At 44.2% G+C, this 27435-nt stretch overlaps 1 protein-coding gene across 1 annotated transcript in view; it reads right to left on the reverse strand.

Annotated features, from left to right (window-relative positions):
* The window catches only part of FOXP1 (forkhead box P1), a 301896-nt gene that overhangs the window by 238180 nt on the left and 36281 nt on the right, over positions 1–27435 (reverse strand). The window lies entirely within an intron of this gene.

Here is a 27435-nt window from a genome sequence, read left to right on the forward strand (position 1 = left end):
AAAAAAAGTTCAAAATCTGTTTCCTTAAACCAAGGAAATGTGGAAAAAGGCCATCCTGCCAGTGGAAACATTCAACAGCAGAAAGCTCACGCTGCGGTTTCTTGCCGAGGCAGCAAACTTCTCTAAAAGGGAAGTTACTGCCAACTCAAATACTGTTTGCTTTCACACCCAAGAACAAACTGTGTGCATGGTGAAGGCTTCCTGAGGGCTCAATGCAGCTGGAGCATGCTGAATAAAGGTAACTAATGTCAAAGCTACTGTAAACTTGTTCTCATTTTTCTATCAGCAAGTTATCATCAATGGAAACAAGACTATTATGCTGCCATCCTTCCTTTAAAAAAAAACAAAAAACAAAAAAAAAAACAGAGAGAGAGAGGGAGAAAGAAATGAACTTCTGTTTACCCCCATTTTAATCCTCCAGCTTATTCTTTAGGGCATTCTGTCGTTGCTGTTCCTAAACAGACAAGGACTAAGGCCTGCTTCAAAGCTTTCCCCGGCCCTTTAAGAAGACAGGTCAAGCTCAACTTCACAAGCATAGAAAAGGTGAATTTCCAGGGCTGAACACAATATGCTACGAGGTTACTCTCCCCAGGCAGGAAATGCAAAGGGAGGGTTTCACTGCAACTTCACAAATTAGAGCCAGAAAGCTGTGCCAAAGCAAACACAATTACTGGGAGGGCCAAGCTCTAACGAAGATCGCAGTCGGGCCGCTGTCGTGCTGCTGCCAGTGGCTGTCACTGGAGCGGTGCAGGGCTGCCTTCCCTCCCAGCAGCGGTTCCACAGGGCACAGGGAACCAGCACCAGGAGCAGAGCAGGCGGTCGTGGCATCTCAGCCCTGCACGGCCACTGGGAGAAGCTGCATGCGGTGTCAGAACCACCATCATTGTCAAAGATATCTGTAAGAGAGATTTTTTCCTCCTCGAGAGCATGCCTGAAAGTTAAAAGCCTGAACTACCGTGCTTGCAGAAAGGGATTTTTCCCCTTGCTCATAAAAGAAAACTGAGAAAGTACGGCTATTATGACAGCGTAAGATAATAGTGGTTTCATCGACAATTCCACTTTGAAATCAATCGTTACGTTATTTTGAAATACAATGTAGGAAGGAATTAAGATTCTTGTAACATCTAAGAAAAACTAAACATTATCAAACCCTGCCTTCCCTCTCCTAGCCAGCTGGCATACCCAGAATCAAACACAGTTAATCATTTAAAGGAAGAATCCTTTTCAAAGTAGAAAATCACACTGTTTATTCCAGAACTCCTACTCAATACTATTTTTTTCTGCGTACTAGTGCCTAACACAACACGCTGAAATGGCATAAGGCATAAATGCATCTTTATGAAAGAAACCATGAGCAAAAGGATGATTCTACATGGGAGACAACGGCTGCACCTCGCTGCAGCTCCAAGCAGGATTCAGGGCAGTCACCTCCACCCTGCCCTTACCCCCAACACACACACAGCTGGGCAAAGCAAGCTGCCAACCGGCTCCCTATGATTTGGTCATTAAAAGGGGGGAAAAAAACCATTACAACACAGAACCAAAGAACTCCTCGCCCTGCCCCTGCCATGGCCGATGCTGAAGCTCTTCCCCATCGCCCTACCTGCTCCAGGCACCGGTGGGCACCGCGTCTCCAGCCCACCCCGTGCCGGCCCCAATCCTCCAGCACCAGGCTGCTGCCAATGTCCTTGTGAGCGGCAAGCAGGCCACGAGTTCACGGTAACCGCCGAGCACAACTACACTGAACATCTGGTCATGAATGAACGGATTGCCCACTAACTCTCAGCATTGGGCAGCTGATGAAAAATTCAACATTTTCCTTGTTGGCACAGTTGTTTTGGAGAATTCTCTAGAGCTTCCTGAATTATATTAAGAAAATTTCACTGCAGCAATCTATATCTGTGAGAACAGCTGGTGTTGAAAGGGATCTGCTGCACTCAGTGTGCTGGGGGACCTCCTGTTGGATCACGCTACTTCTACTACATTTGTCCTTGAAAACTTAGCTCCGCTTCGAGCTACTACAGGCACGGTGACGGAGCACTGCTTCCCTGTCACTGAAGGACGAGGGGCTGAAAAGTAAGTCTTAAATGAGGCAGGGCCCTGAGCAAGAGGGAAAGGCTCCCCAGGCAGCGCAGCGTGGCGGGATGACGGCAGGACTGTGCTCCGTGAGACACGAGGTTGGAGCACTGGTTCAGCAACAGAAAGCCCAGTGCCCACAAGCTGTAAGCTCCAGCTCAATCAGCTGCAATGCCTCAGTACACTTTAAGGACTTCCATCCCTCGTTAACCTGCGCTGCGAGAGTTGCACAATCCAAACCAGCTTTGTGCGGCGCACCCATACTCATCTACACCTAAAAATTGAGATGTTCACCAAAAAAATAAAGATCAAGCTAGAGCTCAAAAAGGAGAAAAGAGCAACAGTCCTCATTTCAGGACCCAAAAAAATTAGATTTTTAAATTCTGAAATATTTTAAAGAAATTAACTTCTTGACAGTGCAATAGAATAATAATAAAGTGTGTATATCTTTTTTTCTTAAGGAAGTGGTAAACTTAAGTCATGCTAAATTTAGGCTATTATCTATGCAGCATAAATTTCACTTCTGTGTATAAATGCTAACTTGCATATTTCTCCATGGTAACTAAACTATGATTAAAACAACAGTGAAACCAGCCTTTAGAGCCACCTGTTTAACTAGGAACAACCTAATTTACAAAAATACTTAAACTTAGAAATTTCATGGGAATCTAGATCACGTTTTTCCCAGTAGAAAGCTCACTTTTCCATGATCATATAATTGCAATATACTTGGCTCCGGTTGGCAATCATTCTTTTTTATTATTATTCTTCCCCCCCTCCCTTTTTTTTATACTAGTGTAATTTTTTTCATGCATTGTTCAGCCTAACACAAGTGGTATTTAAGATTATAAAGAATAAGTCTCTAATAACCCTTTCCAAAAAGGAAGTTATTTGCTCCTTTGAAGGGATTAATTTACCTAGAAAGTATCTTCATGTTTTACAAAAGGAACAAATGAAAGAAATGAGAAAATCCCAAACCAAAATTCCCATTAGATATGGTGAGACACCTTCAAAACTCATTTTTCTATTGCGATATCCTTGTAATTTACTAATGAAGAAATGGACTGTTTTTATGGGTCAAATTAAAGAAATAATTATAATACGACCCAGAATAGTAAAAGTGTAGGTACAAGCAATATTTTCTTATTTAATTATAAAGCATAAAAATAGATTTGAATATGAATCATTTTAAACCACAGAATTAAATTTAGTATTTAAAAACTGAAAACCCCTTGAAGTAGAAATATAATCATAATAGGTTTGGTTTGGTGTGAAATACATGACTCATATATTCATGACACATATCTAAAAATGCCTCATATTAAAACTTTATTATAATAAAAAATTGATCACCATTTTTGTCTCCTGGTTTTCACATGATGTAATACCTAAGGCCAAATCTCTGCCTTTTAAGTAATGATGAGCAAAATAGTTTTGAGTAACACCTCATGAAACGTTCAGAGTCCATTTCATTTACACTCACCCATCTAATGTCATATACAAATGTACAATGGATGCTAATTAGATAAGAATGGTACGAACACAATGCCTACAAAAACTAACATTAAAACCTCTCCCTGCTATAAAAGCCCAGTAAGGATAACAGAGTAGAGCTCCAAGTCATAACTAACACAGCAAGAGCACATCTGCAGAGAAGAGATCCACATATAAAAAAATACCACATATAAAAAACCCACATATTTTGTTTAAAGAATCAATATTGTTTTACTTAAAAAAAAAATTAGATGTCCAGTCTGCACCTCCCTATAGAGGCCTTTCTGCAGGACATCCAGAGAAGAAAAAACACTTTCACAAAAGTTAGAAAGTAAGACCACAATTACTGACAGAGGGATTTTAGGCAATCTGGTAGAAATTACAAATAACTAGTTGCTTTTTAAATGACCAAACTTCAATTTCTTTCTCCAAAAACTGCACACTGTCCACAGGTAGACCTCACACATCAGTGGCCACATGAGCCCTGCAGGAGGGTATCTCTGTGAATGTGCAGGAAGAAACCAGTCAGGAGGGCAGGAGCAGAGCATGAATGCCAATGAAGCATTCCCAACCCCCTCTTCTATCCCTGAGGTGCTACACAAGCAACCAGAGAAACCAAGGCTTCTGCTAACTTTTCAGTGCCTGCTTATGCTCAGGTCAAGTATTTGGGGAAGAAGATTCAACTGATGGACTAACAGTGCTGGTTATAGTTAAGTGGCCTATTTACGGTCATCTCAAACCCGAACGGAGTCCACACAAACATTGGACATTTTCATGCTCTGAACTGTTACCACAGATCTCTGCAATGCTCACAAATCAATCACTTGGAAAGCTGATGTAGCCCTGTTACGCTAATTAAACTTTGTTTTGCATCAGAGTCCTGCATTTGCAGTGTGTGTACAGTATGTAAATTATACAAATTACAAGAAAAGTTGATTAGCGTAATTCAAATCTCAGCGCAGTTACTAAAATTAACAATGAATACAAATTATCCAGAATCACTTCAGTGTGGCTGAAAAGCTCTACGTAAAAACCATGTTACCAAATTCACAGAAGCGGGCACCAAAGGAAGCAAAAAACATGCAGTGAGAATACTACAGGTAACCTAAGAGAAAATTTGCCCCAAAAATGTATTCTCACTCAACCTTATTGATATCCATCCCTTCCAGAAGTCCTGGTGAACCTGACTGAGGAGAGAGGAAGGTTTGTATGGGCCTTGTTTCTTCAGAGTCCCAAGACCGCAATAACTTCCAATGCTGGAAGCTACAACAACACACTCAACATCCACAGGAATACAATAAGCAACATAGATTTCTTACAGCTTTGCCTCCATGTCAGTCTCTGTATCAGCTGTTCTGACTGCTCATTCACTGGAGAACCAACGTCAAGGAGCAGAATTCCAAACGGGTTATGGGAGATTTAAGGGATCCTCTCAGCACAGACAGCGCGGGGCAACGCAGGATTGGAATTTCTACCACAGAAATGCCAGGCGTGACACTTCAGCACAGAATTTGTGATGCCTGTAGTAATGCAATGTGGTTTTTGGGGAGAAGAAAGTAAAAAGCTTCAAAAGAAGATCCAGGGGAAAAAAAAGAAAAAAAAAGTACTTAATATGGAAAATAACAACATGCTGTCTGCGTTGGGAGCAGGGGAAAAAACACCACCACAAAGTACAAAGGAAAACAAAGATTCATTTGAAAAATGCTGCTTTTAAGTCATTAAATTGAATGTGTCCAAACCGGACCTTTGGTTATCCCAGACTTTGAGACAATAGTATTTTTCCTAGTCTGCTAGCAATGATAAAGGTCTGGATTAAACAGGAAGACAGGAAATTCAAAGTTAGCTTAAACTCTATTCATAAAAGGGGATGGGCTTACCAGTTCAGATAAAAAAAATGATAAAAAAAATCTTAGGCCCAAATCTGATGAGAGACTCACAAAAAGGCTGGGCTCTATTATATTTTCATATTCTTTTCAAACTTCCTGTGCTGCGCTGAGTTCAGTGGAAGCCAACATCACAGTAAGCTGTGTGCCTAACCAAGAGCAGCGCTGGGCTCTTCAAATAAACCCCACTTCATGAAGTTTTGGCAGAAGCTCATGTCCTCACCTCAATAGCTTCAGTTTATATAGGAATAATATCTGAAAGCAGAAAAGGAAAACTCTTCTTACACCTTCAGAAGCCCGACTTCTTCACAATAAAATCCTTTCAACTATTAACAGTGCTCATCATTTGTAATAATCAACGATATCGTACCTGCCATGGAAATACGTACAGCAGACTTCCACTCACTGACAGGCCAACAAGAGCCTCAAGTCGCATAACGAGCTGCAGACAATTAAGCAAGGGCAGCACCTGGCCACTGTCTCCCACAGCAGTGCCAGGCAGGGCCAAGCCCAGCACCAGGCCCACACAAGGCCCGGCCCAACACCAGGCCCACGCGCTGTGGAAAGCAGCCACAGCCACAACAGATGTGGAACATGAAACAAGCTAAGAGACAGTGCTGTGCAAGGAAAGGCATTGTGACCGTGTTCCCGTGGGACGGGCGCAGCTCCTCTGCAAACACATCCGAAGCGCTCAGTGCAAAAGTTCAGAGCTGAAGAACAAATTATTTCCTCCCTAACTGCCCCTTCTGAGGCTTTGCCCCTCTCTTCCCCACGGCCAGCACACAACACATCGCCGTGCTCAGCCCTTTGTGCGCACCGCAGTCCTTCCTCGGGAGCAGCCCTGTTCTGCAGCACAGCCCCGTGCTCAGCTGTGCTGCAATGGGGTGACACTGATCTGCACTGATATCTTGCCCATACCAAAATAAAGCTTATTAACCTGACCACTCTTGCTTTTGTTGTCGTCAACTGCCTCAGTAACCCCTCTTCTTTCAAAATCCTGAGCTTTTCTGACTTAAGATCTGGAGCTGTTTTCACGGAATTCAAGGTTTTCAAGTCATCCGCTACATTTCAGCATAATTATTTCCTTTAAACATCCATCTTAATGGCATAAGCAATTTTGAACTTTTTATGCTGTTTAAATTCAAACATAAATTTGTACACAACAATAAAACATGCAGCTAATTTGTCATGCTCCTATGAGCAACTGTGTCACTCACACCAAGAACCACTGACTGCGGTGTTCAGAGCTTTCGTTCCTATTTCACATTACTCAATTGAGCCTTCTGCAGAAAAGCTTTTAACAACCACATCTGGTCTTTAATAAATCACTGCACTTTGTCTTCCTGCCAAAACTCCTCCTTTATCTAACTTACATCTTCATGATGAGATAGGAAATCACACATTATGGTGGTGACAAACAATTGTAATTATGTCATTAGTAGCCATTTAGTCTACAAAGGTTCTCAAAAAGGAAATATAATGCACAATAAGAAATATAGGATAATACATTGATCACAGTTCTAATCCACTTTTTACTTCACAAGTGTAAAAAGCTGGCATAATTCATGGGCACAGCAGGCAGTAATAGTATACCACTTTATGAACTATGCAGCTATTTTATTCCCCTATCTACTTAAAAATAAAAAAGCTTTTAATAGCTTGATTTAGACATAAAAGTTATTTATGATCCTTCGCTGATTATAATATTTATTTTTTAAAAAACTTTTCATGAAAGTGATTCTTTCTGAGATTAAGTACATACCATGTTATCAAAGATCTCACAGGAGAACATTTACACTAGGAAGAAAAAAGTGAGAAAAAAACTTTGAGACTGGAAAGAATGTGGAAAACTCATCTCTGTGCTCTTTATGGCTTGGATACCAAGGTGTCACAGATAGAAATAGCCCTTCTATCGTTCAGGAATTTTCTAAAAGCAATGAAAATATAAACAAGAGGAGTTTAAGAGCTTGTTCCAAAAAAAGGTGTCACTTAATCCAGCTCGACTGCTGGCACATTCACACATCAGGAGTGACTGTAATCAGACTGTGCTGATGGGCTCCAAAGGTGTCATTAGCTTTTTAGCTCAAATCTGGAGAATGCTGTTGGTGTAAATGTCCCTGTAGGCTTCACTTAATGTACGTTAATTCTCATCGCAGAGCAGTCTCAGAAGACATCAACTGGACTCCTCTCTGATGAAACTAAATCGGCTTCAGGAGCCCAGCAGCTAACAGGCTTTCAGCCCTCAGGAGCAAATCGAGTCTGGTCCAGTGTCAGTCCCTGAAAAGCCCACGGGGTGGATGTCAGGTCTGTGACACCAGCTGCTGCTTCAATCCACAGCCCCAATGCTTTTGCACTGCACTACAGAGCAATGCAGACAGCCCAAGAAAGCTACAATCCATCAAGAGGGACGCCCGGTTCTATGCTGAGCCCTTTGTGTTTGTCCAATCAACTCAATAATGAAATCTATTTAGGTTTCAGAAGCAATCACTCTTCTTTTTGCAGCATCTACTTTTGGCTTATCATCCCCCCTAACTGTAAGTGAGGTTGTGGACCACTGAAGTTACCACAAGTTTTGGCGTTTTCTAGAAGGACCTACATTCCAGCAGTTTGCCATATTTTGGCAACCATCTCTCTGAACCCCTGTGGTATAAAATAAACAGAAGCCTGCACAAGCACTCTTAACACAATGATGTTTTTTGGAAAAAAATAAAAAAAAAAAAGATTTTTTTAAAAATGATTTTACATACTGCCCAACAGATAGGCCTAATTTCCTTTTTGTACTGTTGAAAACTACTTGCACAAAGAAGATAAAAGAACTGCATTGAATTAACAGTACCATCACACGAGGTCCTCTATACCAGCCATAGCTACAATGCCCCAAATTCATCAAGTTGCCATTCTGGAAAGTTTCTCTTTCAATCTCTGAATCTTCTGCCTGGTGTATTCCCCACCCCCTCATCCCACCAAAGGAAAACCATTTCTCAAGATATCCAAACACCCACTCCTGCTTTCATTCTTGATTTGGTACAGTCTCCACTGTTTCCTGTTAACTGTGACTACAAAACTTCACCTACTTCTAGCTGTCATCCTGGTGAGTACCGTGCCTCTCTGTTCCCAGCCAACGCACCTCCAGCAGGCAAAATTCACACTAGAAAGACTAGAAGTAGCTTGCTGATAGGACCCAGAGGAACCAAAGCTTCCACCAAACTCACCCCTCTCATAGTGAATTATTAAACAACAGAGAGGCTATGAATTATACAATGGCTGGGGTTGGGAAAGACCTTTTTTTCAGATCATCTAGTTTCAACTTCATGCCATGGCCTCTCATGAGCCCAGGCTGCCCAAAGCCTCATCCCACCTGGCCTTGAACATAATAGGGCACCACATCAATGACTGTAGTTGCATCACAGATTAAATAAATATCCTGATACAGGCAGGATATGAGAGCTACGGCCACTCTTGACAGCACACAGTCAAATCAGAAGGTACTGTTCAATTCCTACTCTTCCAAAAACCCCAAGTTAGTGTTTCAGATATTCTCACCCATTTAGCGTTCATACACCAAGCACTGTGCAGTGAAAACACGTTCAGTACTGGAATTTGTAGAGTCCAAAAGAGACAAAATGACTGTCCTGTCCAAAGGAAGAGGAATACATGACACTGCATGGTGCTTGCCAAGTCAAAAATAATTATTCGCATGATTTGAAGTTCATCTCTGAATGCAAGTTTTACACTGCTGTCCGCATGGCCATGGAAATGAGCAGCCCTGGCCAGGCACCACAGGGGAACGTCAGATGAGGAGTGTGCAAAAAAGGCCTGAACAAAAGGACTTTCTTCAAGTGAACAATGACAACGAGCCTTTGAGTGAAAATCATACACTAGCTCTTGGAAAGCTCTTCCAAACAAAAGCCACAGAACAAGGCCTTGCCCTTGGACTTGGTACCTCGCAGCAGTGTGGAACTTGGAGTCAGTCAACTCAGTCGCAAGGCTAAAAGCATTTCTACCTTCCCCAGCCAAGAAAACCACTTCCTGGTGGTACCTTTCATCTCAGCCTCGCTGCAGCACTCCCCACCCTTCTTCGACAAACAAACAACATTAACCCTTCCTTCATAGGGACCTCACTGTCCCGAGCCTTAGCAATAAGCAATCATGAGGCTGAGATAAAAGGACTGAGGCAAGATGGGAGAGAAAAGAAGGGGGGGGAAAAAAAAAACCAACAGGTAAATTCAGTAGTCCAAGAGCAGTGGTTCCTGCTGATATCTACCTGGGAGCTATGGGGAGGAAATCTGGTGTGCTTGCAACATCCATTACTGGTGGAGAAAGCATGATGTTCTAGCAGCACACCTCACACAGATCTAGGAAAAGGCTGGAGGAAAGGCACTGAGGAATTGTCCTCCCAGGACCGCTGACCTAACACACAGGGGGCAAAAAAGGCCCACTTTGCTTTTATCTCCTCTACAATTATTTCCCTTTTTTGAAAACTTAACTAAAATCAATCACGTATGAAAGCAGGGAAGAATTGTTCATGAACTCCCTGTTCTGAGACACCTACAAAAGTCTCGTCTGGAAAAACACAAAGTGAGCAGTCACTACTGGACAAAACAGGAAGATTTCAAGACAAACGGCTTTAAGTTACTAACAAACTGGTTACAAACATGCCCCCACAGGAAAACACAGGCTGGAGTTTTATCCTCAACAAGGGTTACAAGGACCTCTTGTTTACATTTAGGTACTTTTGAATAGTGACAAGATAGACTTTCACTTGACCCAGTCCAAATGACCTACAGTGGAAAACTGGATGATTTAAAAAACAGTGCTGCAACCACCGATGAAGTTGTGTATGTGTGCAGGTAAGGAAAGTCTGCTTAGAAATACCAACACTAAGAAAAAAATGTTTGTAAATCTCCCAATTACAACACCTTAACATTACTCCTCTGATGAGATGCATTTTAGCCTTTCTCTTAGGAAACCAAGCATGGATCAGACCAAGATCCATCATCCTGAGTGAGGTGCAGGGTGAGGAGCGATGCCAGGCTCACGGTGTACCCCAGACTGACACATTTCAAATATTCTATTTTACACGTTTTGGAAGGGAGGAAAGGATAACTGCATTGACCCAGCTTGCTCCTCTCTGGGTGCTGGAGCTTTCTTAAGCACAGCTGAATAAAGTAGGAAGTGAAGGTATTCATGCCCTTGTAAGAGTGTTGTACACTCAGCATAAGACAGCACTCCTGAGCTCCAGAAGACTCCATCCAAGCTCTTTCCTTGCTGACCCAAACGCAGCAGCTGTCTCTTGTTCTCTGCAGAAGCAGCCAAGACACGCACTGACACTTGTGATGCTTCTCAGGCTCTGCTGAGAAATTCAGAGCTCTTGTTGAACAGAGAACAGGTTTTCTGTGAGAACAAGTCCCACCTCGCAACTGAAACTGCCCAGTGAACCTGACAGACAGTCAGATAAACAACACCGTGCCCAGACAGCACCTTCCATGCTTCTCTGAATACCCTACCACCAGCAGCTCCCCATTCACTTGCTGATACAGGTGACTGCCCTGACATTCTCAACCTTACGTGCACCGTTCTACCCTTTAGAAGGGAACCGAAACCCGAGGCCTTTCAAGACAGCGCTTCTTTCTTACTTGTTGATCTGCCACACTCCTTGAGCTTTTTCAAGACACCTGAACTAGTTGACACTCCATTCCTTGGTCTGGAAACTTGCTTGGGACAAATGGATTCCATATCCAGGTAGAAAAGATTTCACTTACCAAATCTCCTTTTGTGGTTCACCATAAACTCACGTCCTGCACACCAGGACGAGAGAGGGAGTTCAGAGATTGTGTTAAAAGAAACTACAATTTTAGTTATTAAACTGTAATCAAGAAATAAAGACAAGAATATCTCCAGGTTTGCCTGTCCAATCCAATGCAATGAATCAAGGACATTCCCTCCTTCAGAGAGACAGTTCTACCATTTAATGCATTTAATGAAAGCTTAAATGAACCAGCAGTTAAGCAATGGTCTATACCAAGCAGACAAATCATCTATTATAATGTACACACCTACTTAATAGCCCTCAATTTCACTTTTTTTCCCATAGCCGAGAGACCATCACCGTCACCCCGCTGACAGCAAGCAATACACCCACCCTTGCTCAGCACCAGTGACACTGCCCACAGCAAGCTGGGCAATGCCAAGCTGGGGCAAGTCCAGCATCTCCCATCCAGCCTGGGCACGTGCTGTGCAGAGCCTAAAGCAGGTAAGCATCTTCATGTGGAAGACTGCACGAGAGCAGCAAGACAGACAACAAACACAATGACCCCACTTGCTCTGGTTCCTTAGAACAAGGCAAAGCTCAGTCATCCAAGGACCATCCAACGGGTGGCACTCATTCCATTAAAATCTAAAGAGGATCCCAAAAAGCAGCAGACTGCAAAGACTTTCCTTTCTACACATTTTTGGAGAGCACAGCAGGGCACTGCTACCCATACTGGGACTTGTAACAGAGCGTAACACTCACTGTGACGCAGCCATAAAGTTGCCTTCCTTCAAGAGCACTGCCCACACTGCCACAGGAAAGGGGAGATGGACCCTACAGCTTGTCATTGATGTGCCCATCAAATTTGTCAATGCTTTAAACACGCTGTGTGTAGTCATCAACTCAGTGAAGTAACAGAGCTACGAGGTTACACCGTGTTCAGTGCTTTCTAAGATCAGTTTTAGGGACACCGATTCACAGAAAGAACTGGCTACGTTTCTAAAAATAAAAAGCCATTAAGCACCAAAAAGAAGCATAATTGGTGACTTGAAATATTCAAGCAAAATCCACAGTAAATAACAATAATTTGCTCACAGAAATCCAGCATACAATTTTCAAGAAAGTGCAGGCAAATTAATTGTATACTTTCACCTTTTATGCTTCACTCACACAGGAGAAGAATAGCATTTTGCCACACAGTGAGTGGCATTTAAAAAGAATCTAATCAACAGTATCAATTAATTTGAGACTAGATCAAATATGGACAAACAAATCCTGTAACACCCGGGAGCATTCGTGCCCATCCTGAATCCACTTTTGCCAGCTGGTCATCAACACAGAAGTGGAGAGGACAGTGATCACAGCTACAGTGATGCCACCAAGAAGGGAACACACCTCTATTTGCACACATCTGGAGCACCATTTCAGAACTTCAGAAGCTGAAAAACACATCTTTCCCCAGCCCATCATTTTGGCAATTACTACAAAATCCAACAGGTGGGTAAAAACAAGAGAATCTCTTTTTTTTCTTTTTCTTCTTGTTTTTTGATGTTTTACTCCTTGTAATGAAATAAAAATAGATCTTACTGGTTAAGACTTTTAAAAGCATGTATGCTTCGAGAATACAGGTGTGGAGCCAAATCTCACACCACTAGCCATACAGCACTTATTTCTATTGCTATACACAGCATCAGTCCACGACATTTAGCAGGCTCTATACACGACTTTTTTCCTTTCCTGGCTGTGACTTTGATACAGTGACTCATTCTGCTGCCAGATCATAAGCACCAGAGAAACAGTTCCAGAGAAAAAGAAAAAAAAAAAAAAGTCAAACCCCCATGCAAGCATTTCCCATTGGCTTTAGTACACTATAGTGGTGGTGAAGCCATGAGGATCACAGCTGGATGCTCCACCAGAACTACCTGTCTTGCTACACCCACTTCGCCTTACGCCGTCCCTGCCTCCCATGCACACCTCATCCTTCACAGGCACCGGGCAACCAGGTGGGCTCTCAGCGCAGCACAAAAGGAAGCTTGATATGGGTTTGATTGTTCTATTTGAGCTTCAATAATAATAACAAAAAATAACACCGCTCTCAGTATTAAAATATTTGATGTGTCACTTCTCTAAAAATTTCAAGAAACAAAATATATGTGGTGCTATTTAAAAACACACAAAACTGAGCTTTCATTTTGGGAGGGAATTTGGTTCCAGGCTCAGGGCTGGTCATGGGTCCCGAAAGAATGAAATGCCCCTTGCTTCCCATGCAGGAGCTGCTTGGTGAGGCTCACAGGACACACAGCCCCTTAAGGCACATGAAGCAAGGGAGAAACCCCCATTTCTTGCCTCAGGAAGGAGAGCAAGGCTCGCACCTCAGCCCTGCCTGCAGCTCCCACAAGCACACAAGAACACGTGCTGGCTGTGTTGCTATTCTGAAGACCTATTTACCTGCTTGTCTTTACCACTTCACTCTTAACCACTCCAGTAATTTGCCTTCACAGGAGGAACGAGGCAAGTTCATCATCAAAATACACTCTATGGGTCTACTGGGAAGATAAAAAACAAAGGATGGAGGAAACTTTTTCCACGTGAATTCACTAGAATTTGTAGGACGATCTCTGTGGCAGAACAGCAGCAAGCGGGAATAATTACTTCATCTCCCGTTGCTGGGCTCTGTCACAAGGTTTCTGCAGACCCCATTTCATCCACAAAAAAACAATTTACAAGTATGGCAGCTTTAGACTCCGTAAGAAGTGTTAACTTTCCTTTAGCTTTGGGAAATTTTCTTGTTTAGCAACCAAAACTTCAGGATGACAGAAGCGCAAAGCTGTGCATGTGTGCGGCTCCAATGCTGTAGCCAAGCCCTCCCCTGCCCACCAGGTCACAGCTACCCCTTCCCTTCTCACACCGACAGCCCAGCGGCCCGGCTGGTAGGCAGCCTTTCTGAAGAACGTCTCTTCATCATCTTCTCATGTTGAGCAACCAAAGGAGATGCTGTGATTCTTATCGCTTTTCACATATGACTTCACATAGTTTTAGAGAAGATAAACAGACAAGCTGCATGTTCTGTAACATTTGCTTTAGAGGTTTCAGTGGTAAAATGTTTGAAGCTGTTTCAAAACCAGACTGATATATTGTCTGAATATTTTCCCAAAATAACAGAGATGTTCTAAGATTGCTGTGTTTACTGTACATACGGCGGCCATGCACCTCTTCACTACGAGCGCTGCCCTGGCTACAGAACTTGGAATTTTCTCACCACAAATTCTCTTTAAGCCATCAAAAGGCTTTCAAAATGTTAGTTTACTCATTCCTTCTCAGAGGGTGCGTTACTAATAAATACGGTTTCTCACCTTTCTAGTGTACAAAACAACACAACTGCAAAACTGCAAAAGGCATTTCCAGTCCAGCTGCATAGCTGCCTTATGTGTAATACCGAGGAAAGAACTAGAGAAAATAAGCCAAGTTGAAAAAATAGTGAGCTCAGGTTACTGGCCTCATTTACATTACCAAACCACCTAAAGCCATGTCACACCAACACTGCAGTATGTCTCTGTTGCTGATTACACAGATCAGAAGGTCAAATGATTTCCCAACTTCACTTCTGTTCAGTTCGTGCACACAAACTGTCCCAGCTAGAAGGGTGCTCCAACAAACACCGTGGAACGAAGTGTCTGAAGTGAGAAAAATAACACCAATAAACTTGTTTGCTTCATTGCTGCTCTGCGCTCAATGCAATCTTTCCACTGCAGAGTTATTTTCAGACATGTCACAAACAAAAAAATCAAGAATATTTTTCCTTCTATAGCTCCCTTCAAAAAAAACCACTGACAGCTCTTCATCTTCCATCATCCTCAATAAAACCTTCTTAAAACCCTCAGTACATGTATGAGCTCAGCTCTGCAGCATCCCTGGAGCACTCGACTCCCTGCCCGCCGCGCGTTAGGACCACGTCTCCCAGTCCCACACCTCCTCCTCCCAGAGCCCATCACAGCACTAAAGCAGTGCAGCACTGCCCACTACAATCACTGCCTTTCCACCTGCAAATGGCTTAGCAATCGCAATGGCTCACCCTCACAGCCAGGGACCAGATCTCCAGGTCAGTAGGGTTGGCTTTGGCTTCTGGTACCCATCTTTTTCCCCAGGACGAAGGACTTCCCAAAACAATCAAGTCCTAGAAATAACAGACTGTCCCACACTCTTCCCCAGGGTCAGCGACTTCCCCATTTTGTTCTGGGTTTTCACATTTGAAGCATCAATAAATAGCAGGTTTCATTTTTTCACATTTGAAACTTCTTTCTATTCTTGCTTGGGCTTTTGGAGAGGTCGGGGGAAAATTAGGGACTGTCCACAAGAGAAAGTAATGCTTTGTAGTTTCATTACTTACACATCTGAAGACCGCATGGAGTCTGCTAAGCTTTTGCTTCTAAAACAAATACAAACTGTACAAGCATTTTTATTTTGTTTTGTTCCATTTTTAATTGGAGTCTACGTTCAGTTAAAGCTCTTTAAATCAAGGCAGATCTGAATTATTTACATCAAATGTTGGCTTTTCTTTTCAACTCTACAAGTTAAATAACCGTTCCCAGCACTGTCCTTGAGGGCTGCACAAGTGTGCTCCAGGCTTACCAAGCTCCCTTGCTCCTCCTCTATTTTCCCCTGAAATAGTTGTTTTGCCCAACCTTCTCACTCTGTATTAGGGCTAAAATACACCAGCCGGGCTGTTTGTAAAAACTGTACAAGGCTCACAAACTGGAGAGGAGAAACACAGCCCAATACACCCCTGTCAGTACTCATAACCCATGTAAAGCTTTTCTACTGAATCAAAACAAATGTACACAACAAGAAGAACAAAATTTTTGTGGCCCTTCCTCTATTTTTATTCATTTTCTACCCAGATGAACACCTGCAGATTCACAGTCATCGACACCAACAGGAATTCTGCCTTAGGAATGAGGCAAAAAGAGAATTAAAAGAAGAAGTGACAGTTTGGTCCTGGGTACACGAATCACTAGGATTAAAACTGAGCTTATTTAAAGCAAGAACTTCCTCCACGAACTTTTGTTTTGCCACATTGAATACATGCAATGATTTGTTTGTCCTCATTAACTGCAAGATGTAATAATATTTCTATACGGTATCTAATGCATACCATTAAATATATAAGATATCCACGTTGCCAACTCATCTGCAGCACGACAAACCACGCCAACTCGTCCATTTTCCTTCACTGTAGTTGTTCCAACCAGGTCCTGTTGGAGAAAATTTCATTTCCTTTCTCCACGTGTTAAAACTATTGCTCTTAAATACTTCAATTAGACTTTGAAGCCCCCCCTGGAGGTAGGTGAGCAGAACGAGGGCTGTCGGGACCACTGCTTACGCCTGGCTCCGCACAGCTCCTGTTTGGCCACAGCCCCTCCAGCCCTGTTCCCACCGCCATCGCCCCAGCTCACTACAAAGAGACCATTTATTTTCTTTTTGTCTCATTTTGCAGGAGCCCTCGAATTAACAGAATGCAAATATTGTACAGACTCTGAAGTCAGCTATTTTGAGAATATTTCTCATTTCCCCAATTTCCTTTTTTCAGTTTTCTTGTTTTGTTTTTCAAATGAAAACGTTCACTGAGGAAACATTTCAAATTTCTTTTCTGCTTTTGCTTAGAAGAAAAATGGTCTCCTGAAAGTACAAGAGCATCTTCAAATAGCACCAGGGAACCTTTGACAGAGTCACACTAAAAGTGTTCAGTGGAGTACATAAGTGCGGAGTTGGGCACCAACCTCACTGTGGACCATAAGCAAATCAAGAGAAAACTACTTCTGTGAAATACAGCAGGTTCTGGGTGAGGCATTTTGAATGTCAAGTCTCAACACTGACACATTTCTGATTCTTTTACTAGGAAATTATCAGGGAGAGAAGTCACTTTCTATACTAAACCACTTGAATACATGAACTGCTTTGTCTGAAACCAGTAAGAAAAAAAAATTATAACTTTTGCAGGAGCCCAGCCTTGCAAAATGCCAATCCAGGACTGGAACTCAAGGACAGCCCATGCAAATGGCTGTTGTAATGGAAGCGGGTAGGAACTCAGCCCGGCTGTCAGCACGGCACCAGGCTGCTACAGGGGCAGCTGCTGTGCCAAATGCAGCCGTGCCAGCTCCTCACCTACGGAGGGCAAACAGCTTTGCTGAAACTGCTCAGCTCTACAGTCTCTACGAATGCAGCATTTCTGCTTACCTCGAATCGGAATCTAAAGAAATTCTGTGCTGTTACGGGAATTTCACGCAGCAGCGAGATGAAGGCGTACGCACACACTCTCTTCAGCAGAAACGTACCACAAAACATGGCAGAGGAAAGGTTAAGTAGCATTTGACTGATTTTTACCTCATGGGAACTATAATTTACACGCTGCGTTCATCCAAGGTAAGAGGGTTCAAATGGCAAAAATTAAAAGCCTGCAGTTTCCTACTTCTGTTTTTAACATATCACATTGATACACAGCCAGTTTTTAAAGCGATAAAAGGTTTCTATCAAAATATCAAGCAGCAAGAAGATGCGCTTCTTCTACTGTCAGCACGGCTGTATTTTACTGCATCCTTCCTTGCTCCCTGCAACCACCGTCGATGATTATAAAACAGCAACGGTCTGTCTGCACTCCGAAAGGACAAATTAATCTCCTGGACACCTGGCTCTTACAATCAAATCCTAAGCAGGAATTTCCAGGAACTGAAATAATTAATTAAAGGTTGGTTAAAATATAGGTTAAAAAATGCAGCTGTGAGCTCCCTCAGCCTGTTCCAGAGGGAGGTGCTGGCACTGGGATGTCACACCGGCAGGGTCCGGCACACTGCTCAGCACTGACCCCTTTATTCTGCTTTTGGTGCAAGAATAGTCAGCTTACGTACACATTTTTTTAACTAGTCATCAATGGACTTCGAGCATCACAAACCCAAATACAGATACCACTGCCAAAAGTATGAATGATTTCTATCAGTAAAGCATACTGATAACAGCAGAGCTTTGGCAAAACGCCTGCTTCCCATGGCTACTGCCCTTAGAGCCACGCCTGGCTCTCGCAGTATGCAGTGCCTGGAGCATCTTTGGGGTTTCTAAGCATTGCACGACTGCAGATTCCAACTCTGACCACCTTTCCTTGCCAATCAGAGCGGAGACACTGCAAAAATTGGGAACTACAGCTCTTTCTGGGTCAGTAAGTCTGTGTTTTTCCCCATGTCTGATTGGCTGGGGCAACTCCACCTCAGCGTTAGTGTTGACAGAAAATATGTGCTGAGAATTTTAGCGTTCAGGATGTTCTTTAGTCATTTTGGTGATCTGATGTGGCACAGGAAATATTAGTGCACATTCTGTGTTTTCAGTCGCACTCACCTCGCCATTGTTACAGAACGACAACAGAAAGGGGCAGATCATCGAGACTGAAATTGTAAGCACTGTGACAGGAGTCAGAGTTGGAGGAGGAAGGTGATAAAGATTCAGCCAAATGTTAAACTATTAGCTCATAGTCTGATATTTTAATTTCCATCCTGCTCTCAACAAACCTACCTCCAAATTTGGAGTCTGAGTTGCACAGTGATGCTGCCCGTGCTACGCCTCGCCCACCAGCCGTCCTGAGCGAGCTCAGCGCTGCTCCGCCGGACAGCTTCCGTACCTCGGCTGTGGATTTAATGTAGAATTAGGTAAAGAGAGAGCTACCCTTACAAGACGCCACCAAATATGGTACATCAAGACCTTACTGCTCTTTCTTCAGGGCTCAAAGCGTAGCCAGGATTAATGATGCAATGAGACCTCTGCATCAGCTGCATTCTGGGTACTGTTCCCTTCCTCTGCTTATCAACAGATCTTCAACGTTCTCTTCCCAATGCAGAACAAAGCTGCTCTTCCTCTGGCAACAGCCCCAGGTGCAGCTCTTCCTGCTAGCATACAACTTACAGGCCTCTGACTGCCCACCAGGGAGCTGAGCAGATCCCACCGGTGGGATCTTCCATCATTTACTTCCTCAATACACATTAATGAAGACAGCCTTTGCTTCATCAACACAACCTCAATATTAATTCCTTCTGTTTTCACGTGTCTATCAATGCCATTACAACAAAGAAGGCCCTGGATAGAGAAGTTCAGCAGCATCCAAAGAAAATACCAAGAAGTTAAGTACACATCTTTCTTTCAATTAAAACAATGTTCTTTTAAAGCCTGTTAAAATCCAGCACAGGACAGGATGGTGCTGCATGTCCCAGCAACACTTCGGAAGAACATTACATTTAATATCCAGATTTCAAAATAACGTATTAAAGGTTTGCACAACTTCCAAAAACAAACAGCGCATCGTCCCGAGCTCCAGCTCAGCTTTGGGAAGACAATGACCTAATCATGGCCTTAATTACAAGCCATGGGAGCTCCCAGAACAGGGCTTGGTTTGGGAGCTGCTGGCTTTGTGCCCACGCTCTCAGCCCAACTCCTGCCCTAAAACTGCAGCCTGAAAGCCCAGCGTCCCAGGGAAAAGTGCTACTTCTGCTGTCTACAGCCATAAGGGAGAGGGACAAGGGCGAAACCCTGGGCATCCCTGTATTAAGCCTAAAAATTAAGAACTATTGACAACAAATTGTGTTTTAAGCATGCGGCCTCCATGGGCTTTCTAAGCGAGGTAAAGGTCTCTCTGTATTTATTTCCACCGTTTTTGGATTGCCGTGGGTTAGTCTAATTGATTTGTGTTCTCACCAAATTAAAGACACAGCACGCAGACAGCCAGTGCCAGTGAAAAAATATGGCAATAGCAAAAGTTTACAAATTTAATTTGCGATTGTTTTAGCAAAACAGCTCAGTCCACTCCTTCAGTTTTGGAAAGTAATCAGCTCGTGCTAGAGGAAGTTATCAGCTCCCAGGAGCGAGTAGCACAACGCAGCCTCATTTCATAAGAGATGATGACCAGTTTTTCAGTTAGGAGGAGGTGGATACTGCAAGTGAGGCAATGCCACATGCCCTGGCACCGGGGACGCCGGAGCTCAGAGGCAGCGACTTGACACAACCACGCAGAGCCCCCAGGAGCAGTGCTGGCACCGCAGGGACCCCAAAGTCAGCTCCTACATGGGCAGAAGAGGGGAAGTTCCATCGCCTACAACAAAAGGGTTAAGCCAAGATTCCAGTCCCCTGGTTCAAACCGTGCAGCCAGCACTCCCTGCCCAAATTACAGCAGCGCATGCCTCCAACAGATGCCGTTTAGACAGGGGCTTTCCTTGCCCCGAGGTGCAGTTCAGTTTGTCCATTCTACTGTGCAATTACAGAATCAATAAAACATCCCTTTGAAACTCCCTGGACTAGTGCCGACACGCAGACAGTAGTCAAGCTGACATTTTTTGCTGTTTCCGTTATTACTACCGTCAAGCATTCTGAGAAGCAAGACATCAAAACCCAGGCGCCGCAAAGCAAAGGAGGAAAAGCAGCGCCGAGCTGAGGTTTTGTTCAGAGCATCGCATTGCTGCGCAGCCACATGGCTCCAGACATACCTGCTAACAAGGTCCGTTCCAAATCCTCAAAGCAGGCACTGGGAAACAGGGCTTCTGACACGCGTGTGTGCCCCATCCTCCTCTGCTTCAAACACAGCCATATCCCTGCTCACTATATTTTGAGGGAGGGATGTGAGGTAGAGCACCTGACCTAAACACGAGGCTCTGATTCAGGGACCGAGGGGCTCATTGAAAGCAAACACCGTGTGCCCTGTTGCTGATATGCGCTCATGGATACGGCACGAGATGCGGGCTCTGTGAGTACAGTGGGAGGTGGGGTTGAAGTCTCGCCATCCATCTGCTCCTGAGCATATTGCATCAAACATGGGCACAGACATGGAAACTGGACAGCACCAAGAGTGGGACCTGGAAGGAAAGAGGAGGGCTGTGTGTTGGGGGATGCTGAGCTAACACGTTCAGTCACCATTCCCTCACCAAACCAATGATTCAATGGGGACTTACATAGCGGGGGACATGCCCAGCACAGAGGCACTGCCCGCGAAAATGCAACTTTTTTCCTTCTGCAACAATTAGCCAAGTCTGCCTAAATAAATGGAAAATGTAACACTGAAGGTCTTAAAAACACTTCCTGAAAATTACCATCTTCAGATGTTTATTTTCCCACTCACTACATTAATTACAAATTATTTAATCATTCATTTTGAGCTCCAAAACCTGGCATGTACTGTCAGCATCCCACATACCTACATCTCTAGGAAAAAAAAAATATTGCTAAAATTCTTCCAACTACTGCTTGTGTGCTCGAACATCTCCAAAACTTATACTTAGGGCGACAGAACCTCAGCTAGCCCCACATGGAGCAAGTTCCCCTGACTCACCTGCCACGAGCACCATGAGCTGGGTCAGGGCAACCCACCCTGGGAACCCTCAGATTCCTCCCCAGCTCATCACTGAATCTCCCTCAAGCAGTCTCTGCCAGATGGACTGACTGCATGCCATGATTGCACATTTACCCACCTACAGCCCTCTAAGAATGCTTTGCTAGGTGTAAAAGGTGGCACCAAAGAATTGCAAGGATGCTCAGCATCATTTGACTCTTAAAGAGCTTTTGCATTCTATAGTTTTAAGAAACTTCTATAGTAGCTGCATCTCAGTACTCTTCCTCCAAGGTTATGCGAGATTCAAATTGTTTACAAATGGTTATAAAGCCCCCAATAACAAATCCTTTTAATCTGAAGGCTCTATGCATACCCGTGTCCCAGGAGATGTATCGATGCACGCTGGCACCAATGCAGTGAGGGCAGTAAGGAGCACTGACCCATTCCACAGGCACGGAAAGGAAGGCCGAGCTACCTGCCTGGTTCTACACACATCAGCTGCATGAGAAACACCACCTGACGCTCCCCTGTTTGAAGGCGAACTTGCAGAACTGCATTTCCTTTCAGAGAATGCTCACCTGTCTTCTATAGCGACCATAGGCCAAACAATAACTCATTTGGAGAGCAACTGATTTTGAAGAGGTTTCACATTTGGCTGTGCACAAGGAGGAAAGAGGAGAGGAGGTGTCTCACACCCAGACTAAGGCTGAGGATATATTGCATCTTCTCTCCAAACCAGTTCTCTTTGTGGTATAAGATCACGGGTGTTTTAACTGTAAAAACTCATTTTAAAGCGACCGAAGCTGAAGACAATAAGGTTGTGTCATCTGTACAAATATTCTGTACTGGAATGAGAATGCCGGTCTACCAAAGGAAGTTCTGGCTGAACACAAAACAGTCAGAGCAACCGAAACCGAGAAGATCCTCAAGCCCGGCTTGTTAGGAGTGACCTAAAATGGCCCAGATTTGACTCAGCCCTCGCTACCTCCTCCATCAGAGGATTCAAAGAGAAACTGCAATGCAACCTTCATCGCTGTAGCACAACTGCAACATAGCTATTCTCTGTCATAAAAGAGAAAAACAAGCTGTGGGCGCCTGAATGCTGATAGATCACTTTTGCTTTAAGAGTATATAATGTCAATCAAAACTAAATTCCTTATGCTCATCACAGAAGCCTGCAACCAAGCAATACAAAAAATCTCATCTGAGTTCAACCACTAATGTGTTCAAAGGCTTCCCAATCTGCTCTGTCTCTGGCATCGGCATCAGACAGAGAAGGAGAGACTGCAAAAAAAAATAATAATAAAAAAAATCTCTTGCTGGGCAAAGGAGAAAAGCCTCTAAGCCAAAATAAAAATAAGTATTAAAATGTGTGTGTTGGACTAAAAGGATATACAGCAGGTTGAAATGTGCTATATCTTCCTCACAGCGAGGAAAGACCTCGATAACTCACCACCAGCTTTGATCACTCGTGAGCTATCAGCTATTTCTTTGCTGCTCGAGTAAATATAAGTCATTCACAGCTGAAACATAATTCCTCTCTCTTTCCCCTGCCACTATATGTTGTGTGTGAATATGTCTTGTATATAGGCACACTAACACAGTGTGCTGTTCAAATACACATCAGAGTTCACCAGATGGTGGGGATTGCCAGACACTCATCGCTGCCATGAGTTAGGAGCCACGGTGTAACTCATGAATGATGCGTCTAAGCTGTAAGTGGATTTTGCATACTTACATTACTCTCACCAGCATAATGCTCTGTTCTCTGTTCAACCTGAGACAGTTTAGTAATTGTAGGACCTCGAGGAGTGCTGGGTGCCGTGGTTTGTTCTCCTCCCAGAGCCCCGAAGGAGCTCTTTTCATCTGGGGGTTATGATTCACTCCCGTGCACACAGGATTAGACGCGGTTTCATAAAACTGCGTCCACAATCAGTGCCCATGTTTGGGCACAATCTGAAATCCAACCTCAGAAAAACAAAGGTGTTTTACCAAAAATACTCAAGGTTTTAAGAGGCAATCATCTTAATTATGCATAGGAAAAATGCATGAGATTGGAGTTAAGGTTCTGTGCACGGGCCTCAGCATGCAGTTGGGCATTAAGATACTTGGGCAATAAATTATGTGAGCACAGGCTGCTAAGGATGTGAATGTTGGGTGAATTGGCAATTTCCTAGTCTTTAATTAATGATGGTGTTGAGAAAGAATGTGGCCTTCCTTCTAAATTAACAATGCTTTTAATCAGCAAGTTAATCTGCCTATTTAAAGTGGAAGGTAGCTCTAGGCTTGCAAAGAGCATCCAGAAGGAAGCTGGGAACCTGGCACTGCACTCCTGGTCTTACCAGTTCCCTTCATGGTGCTCAGCACAGTCACATCCTGCCCCAGGTCTCTAGCAGCCAGCAGGAGGGGGAACCAAGCAAAAATCAAGGGGGGGAAAAAAAGAAAAAAAACGAGTTAAGAGTGAGGAGGAAGGACTGCACAGAGACTTGCTCTGGATTCAGAGGCAGACAAGGATGTTTTGGAGCACCCAGATCCCCACTCCACCAAGGCACAGCAGCCTTCTTGGTGTACATAACTGTCTGGCCCCGAAGGAAGAAATAAGGAAAAACAAAAGGTCTGAAAACTGGAGATCACACAGCATCTTTTGTTGTGTGCTGTACCCAGTTCCATCTCCAACCCAGAGAAGTTTTCGGGAGCTCAGCCAACAAGAGGACACAGCACTAAGCTAGCTGATAACTGAGGTAACTATCCCAGGAAGCACTCATTTTACTATTGCTTTGCTAATCTATTCCTAGCAACCACATTCTACCATCTAGATACCAAATATAATTCACCTTTCTTATTTTTAGCTGCTCACAATTCCCACCTCCCAGACAGTCTGTTGAACAAAATCAGTTTCTGTGCCATAAACGCTTAGAAGAGACACAATTTTAAAGGTCAGGGATGTATTCTTACCTAAGTGTAGAATTTTAGAACGGCCTAGTGGGTTCTGAACATTAAAAGAAGGAGAAGAAAAAAAAAAACAACCAAAAAAGTTTCAAGCAGCATTTGTTATTTGAAGGTTTTTCTAAGGATGGGATGCCTCCAAGGGTTGCGGCTTCAGCTCCAGTTAAGCACACTGGCTTGCTATCCAAAATTTCTTTGAACTAACAAAATCCCTGGAGGTTATCAGATTGGGCTGGACGCGGACGAAGGTTTTCAACTCCTCCCCTTTTATCTGTAAATACCATGAGAGGAGCTCTCTACCACCGTAAGTCAAATAGTTTCCTGTCTTGGCTAGGAACCACCTAGCCAAACACTGGAGGCCATGAAAAACAGCCTGATGGGGGCTGCGGGGCAGGAGAAGGCACTGTCAATCACTGCCAGCTCACCTGGCCCAGCTCTCAGGAGCGAGTTTCAGCACGACACGGCTGGTTACGGATGAGTACGGCACATTTCTGACTGCAGACAGCTCCGTGAGCCCAGGGGGAATGCTGTCTCCTCACCCTCCCAGCACCCTGCCCCAGCACAGGGATGGTCACCCAGGCTGCACCTCCCCACCCAGACAAACCAACTTCCCTGTTGGCATCGATGAGCACTAAAGACACAGAACGATACAGAGTGGCCAGGGTTGGAAGGGACCTCAAGGATCACGAATCTCCAACCACCCTGCCACATGCAGGGCCACCAACCTCTACATTTGATACTAGACCAGGCTGCCCTGGGCCCCATCCAACCTGGTCTTGAACACCTCTAGGGACTGGGCATCCACAACCTCCCTGGGCAAAAGAGCCAAAGCCCACTGTGTGACAACAGATGGTTTGCTTCCCAATGCATGGACCTGGCTTTATTCGTCTGTTGATGCTGATGTAACATTCAGAGGCAGAAAGACGTGAACCTGGGAGGTGTTGAGAGCAGAAGACCCAAGCAGCAGGTACAGGCAGCCCGCAGCATCCTCAGGGTTATTTCTCACTCCAGGATTGAAGTGGTGCTTTATGCTTCAAATGGGCAAAAAATAGGGCTGTGTAGAAATGTAGCATATGCAGCCCTAACAGAAACAAATGGGGATGGTGTGATCTCGGCTGAAAAGACTCATTCTGAGAGACGAAAAACTAAAATTAAAATGTATGTAAGTCACTCGTCCCTGGGAAGTCCACAATTCAACTCAGGCTAGTGAGAACTAGGACTACCCTCCTAAAAATCAAATTCAGTTCATTTTTTAGTCCTTCTGCATGATAAATACCAAACCTTAGCCGCCCTATCACCTTTAAAAAGAGCATGTTTTATCTCCTTTTGAGCACCTCAGTTATTTTTATTCAACCAGACCAGCCACGGGCAGGATCCTCCACAAAGCCTTTTTTTTTTTTTCCCAAAGCTACTTAAAATGTTTTGACTGCCCAAGTTTATACTGATACGAAAGTCTCTTAAGCAATTTTGCAAAACCCATCCTAAAACTTGCCACGTTTCTTCAACACGAAGCACTCGCTACCTCGGAAATGGCTGGTTTTAGGGGGAGCCCCCGATGCCTCATACCAGCTCACTTGTCACCGCTACAAAAACCACTCAGCAGGGCAGCACCTCGCACTGAGAAATACACGGCGTACTTCTAAGCTCATCTCCAAAAATACGTGATAATTCAAGGGAAGCCAACATGGAAAGCAGCTCAGAAGCCTTCCACGAGCATATAACACTGTGAAAAGACAGCACAGAGCAAGGTGAGGGTCCCAGCCCCAGCAGACACCTGGAGTGCTCAATTCCCAGCCTGCAGCCCCAACATCTTCATTACTGCATCCCTTCCTTGACTGGAACCCGCAGTGCAATTGGGGGAGGCACAGGGAAGCCGTGGCTGCGCTCCCGTTCTGCAGCACACTCCGCGATGCAGCACATGTACTGGCCATAAAGTTACCCAGGCAGCTGTTTCGGTTGCCTGAGTGCTGACTACAACCACGGCCTCTGGATGCAAATTACTGACTTTTATAGGTTCCTAAAAACATTTCACTGTGTCTGCCGAACAATGTGGGAGTTGTAGAAAGGGCCCAATGATGGCAATGATGTAATTAAAAGTTTTGAGTGGAAAAAAAAAAAGCCATTAGATTCCTTCTTTCAGACAGAGAAACCAGTGAAAATGTACTTCTTCAAAGTAGTTTAAAAGAAAACGTCAAAGTAAATAAATAAAAAACCCATATTCAGTCCTCCCTCATCCCTCAGATTTCCAATAGCTTCCCCGCTCAGCGTCCGTGAAGGAAAACGTATAAGCTAGAGCACGTCTCTAAGCCATATACCCTATCTAGAAGAAAACGAGATAGAGAAACTCTCCTATCTAATCACTGGCCCCGTCTGGCAGTAACAGGAGTTACTATCTCTGCCTGCTTGTCAGGAGCTGTGCGAAACGAAGCGGTGGCCGGGGCTGATAGGGCAGCGGGAGGAACGGGGGCTGCAGAGCATGCCTGTTCCGCAGGGGCTGGGGGAGCCCCTTCAGCCATGGGTTCCCGTGGATGCAGAGGACCTGCCCCAGCATCACTCCCTGCAATGAAGACCTCCTAAAGCATTACACTGCCAGCATGCACTCATGGAAATGCCTTGATTACAGCCAGAGCAGGGGAAACTCCACAGCCAAATATGCTGAACTTATCCCTTCTGCTCCCCCCATCCCCAAAAATACTAAGTACCCATGCTGGCCGCAGCTGGCAGCCCCTGCCCATGTAAGTGCATGCAGCTGACACCAAATGCAAACACAAGTGGGAATGAGCCGGCACTGAGCCGCCTGTGTCCAACACAGGAACTCCCTACCATGCAGCATTACTGAGAGCTCCAAGCACTGGCACGCTGCACAGCGTTGCTCCAAGCATTAGCTGTGGCCTTAAACAATCAAGGAACTTTTTTTTCTGCCTTTTTTT

This window comes from Meleagris gallopavo, chromosome 14 (genome assembly GCF_000146605.3).
Source record: "Meleagris gallopavo isolate NT-WF06-2002-E0010 breed Aviagen turkey brand Nicholas breeding stock chromosome 14, Turkey_5.1, whole genome shotgun sequence".
Lineage (NCBI taxonomy): Eukaryota > Metazoa > Chordata > Aves > Galliformes > Phasianidae > Meleagris > Meleagris gallopavo.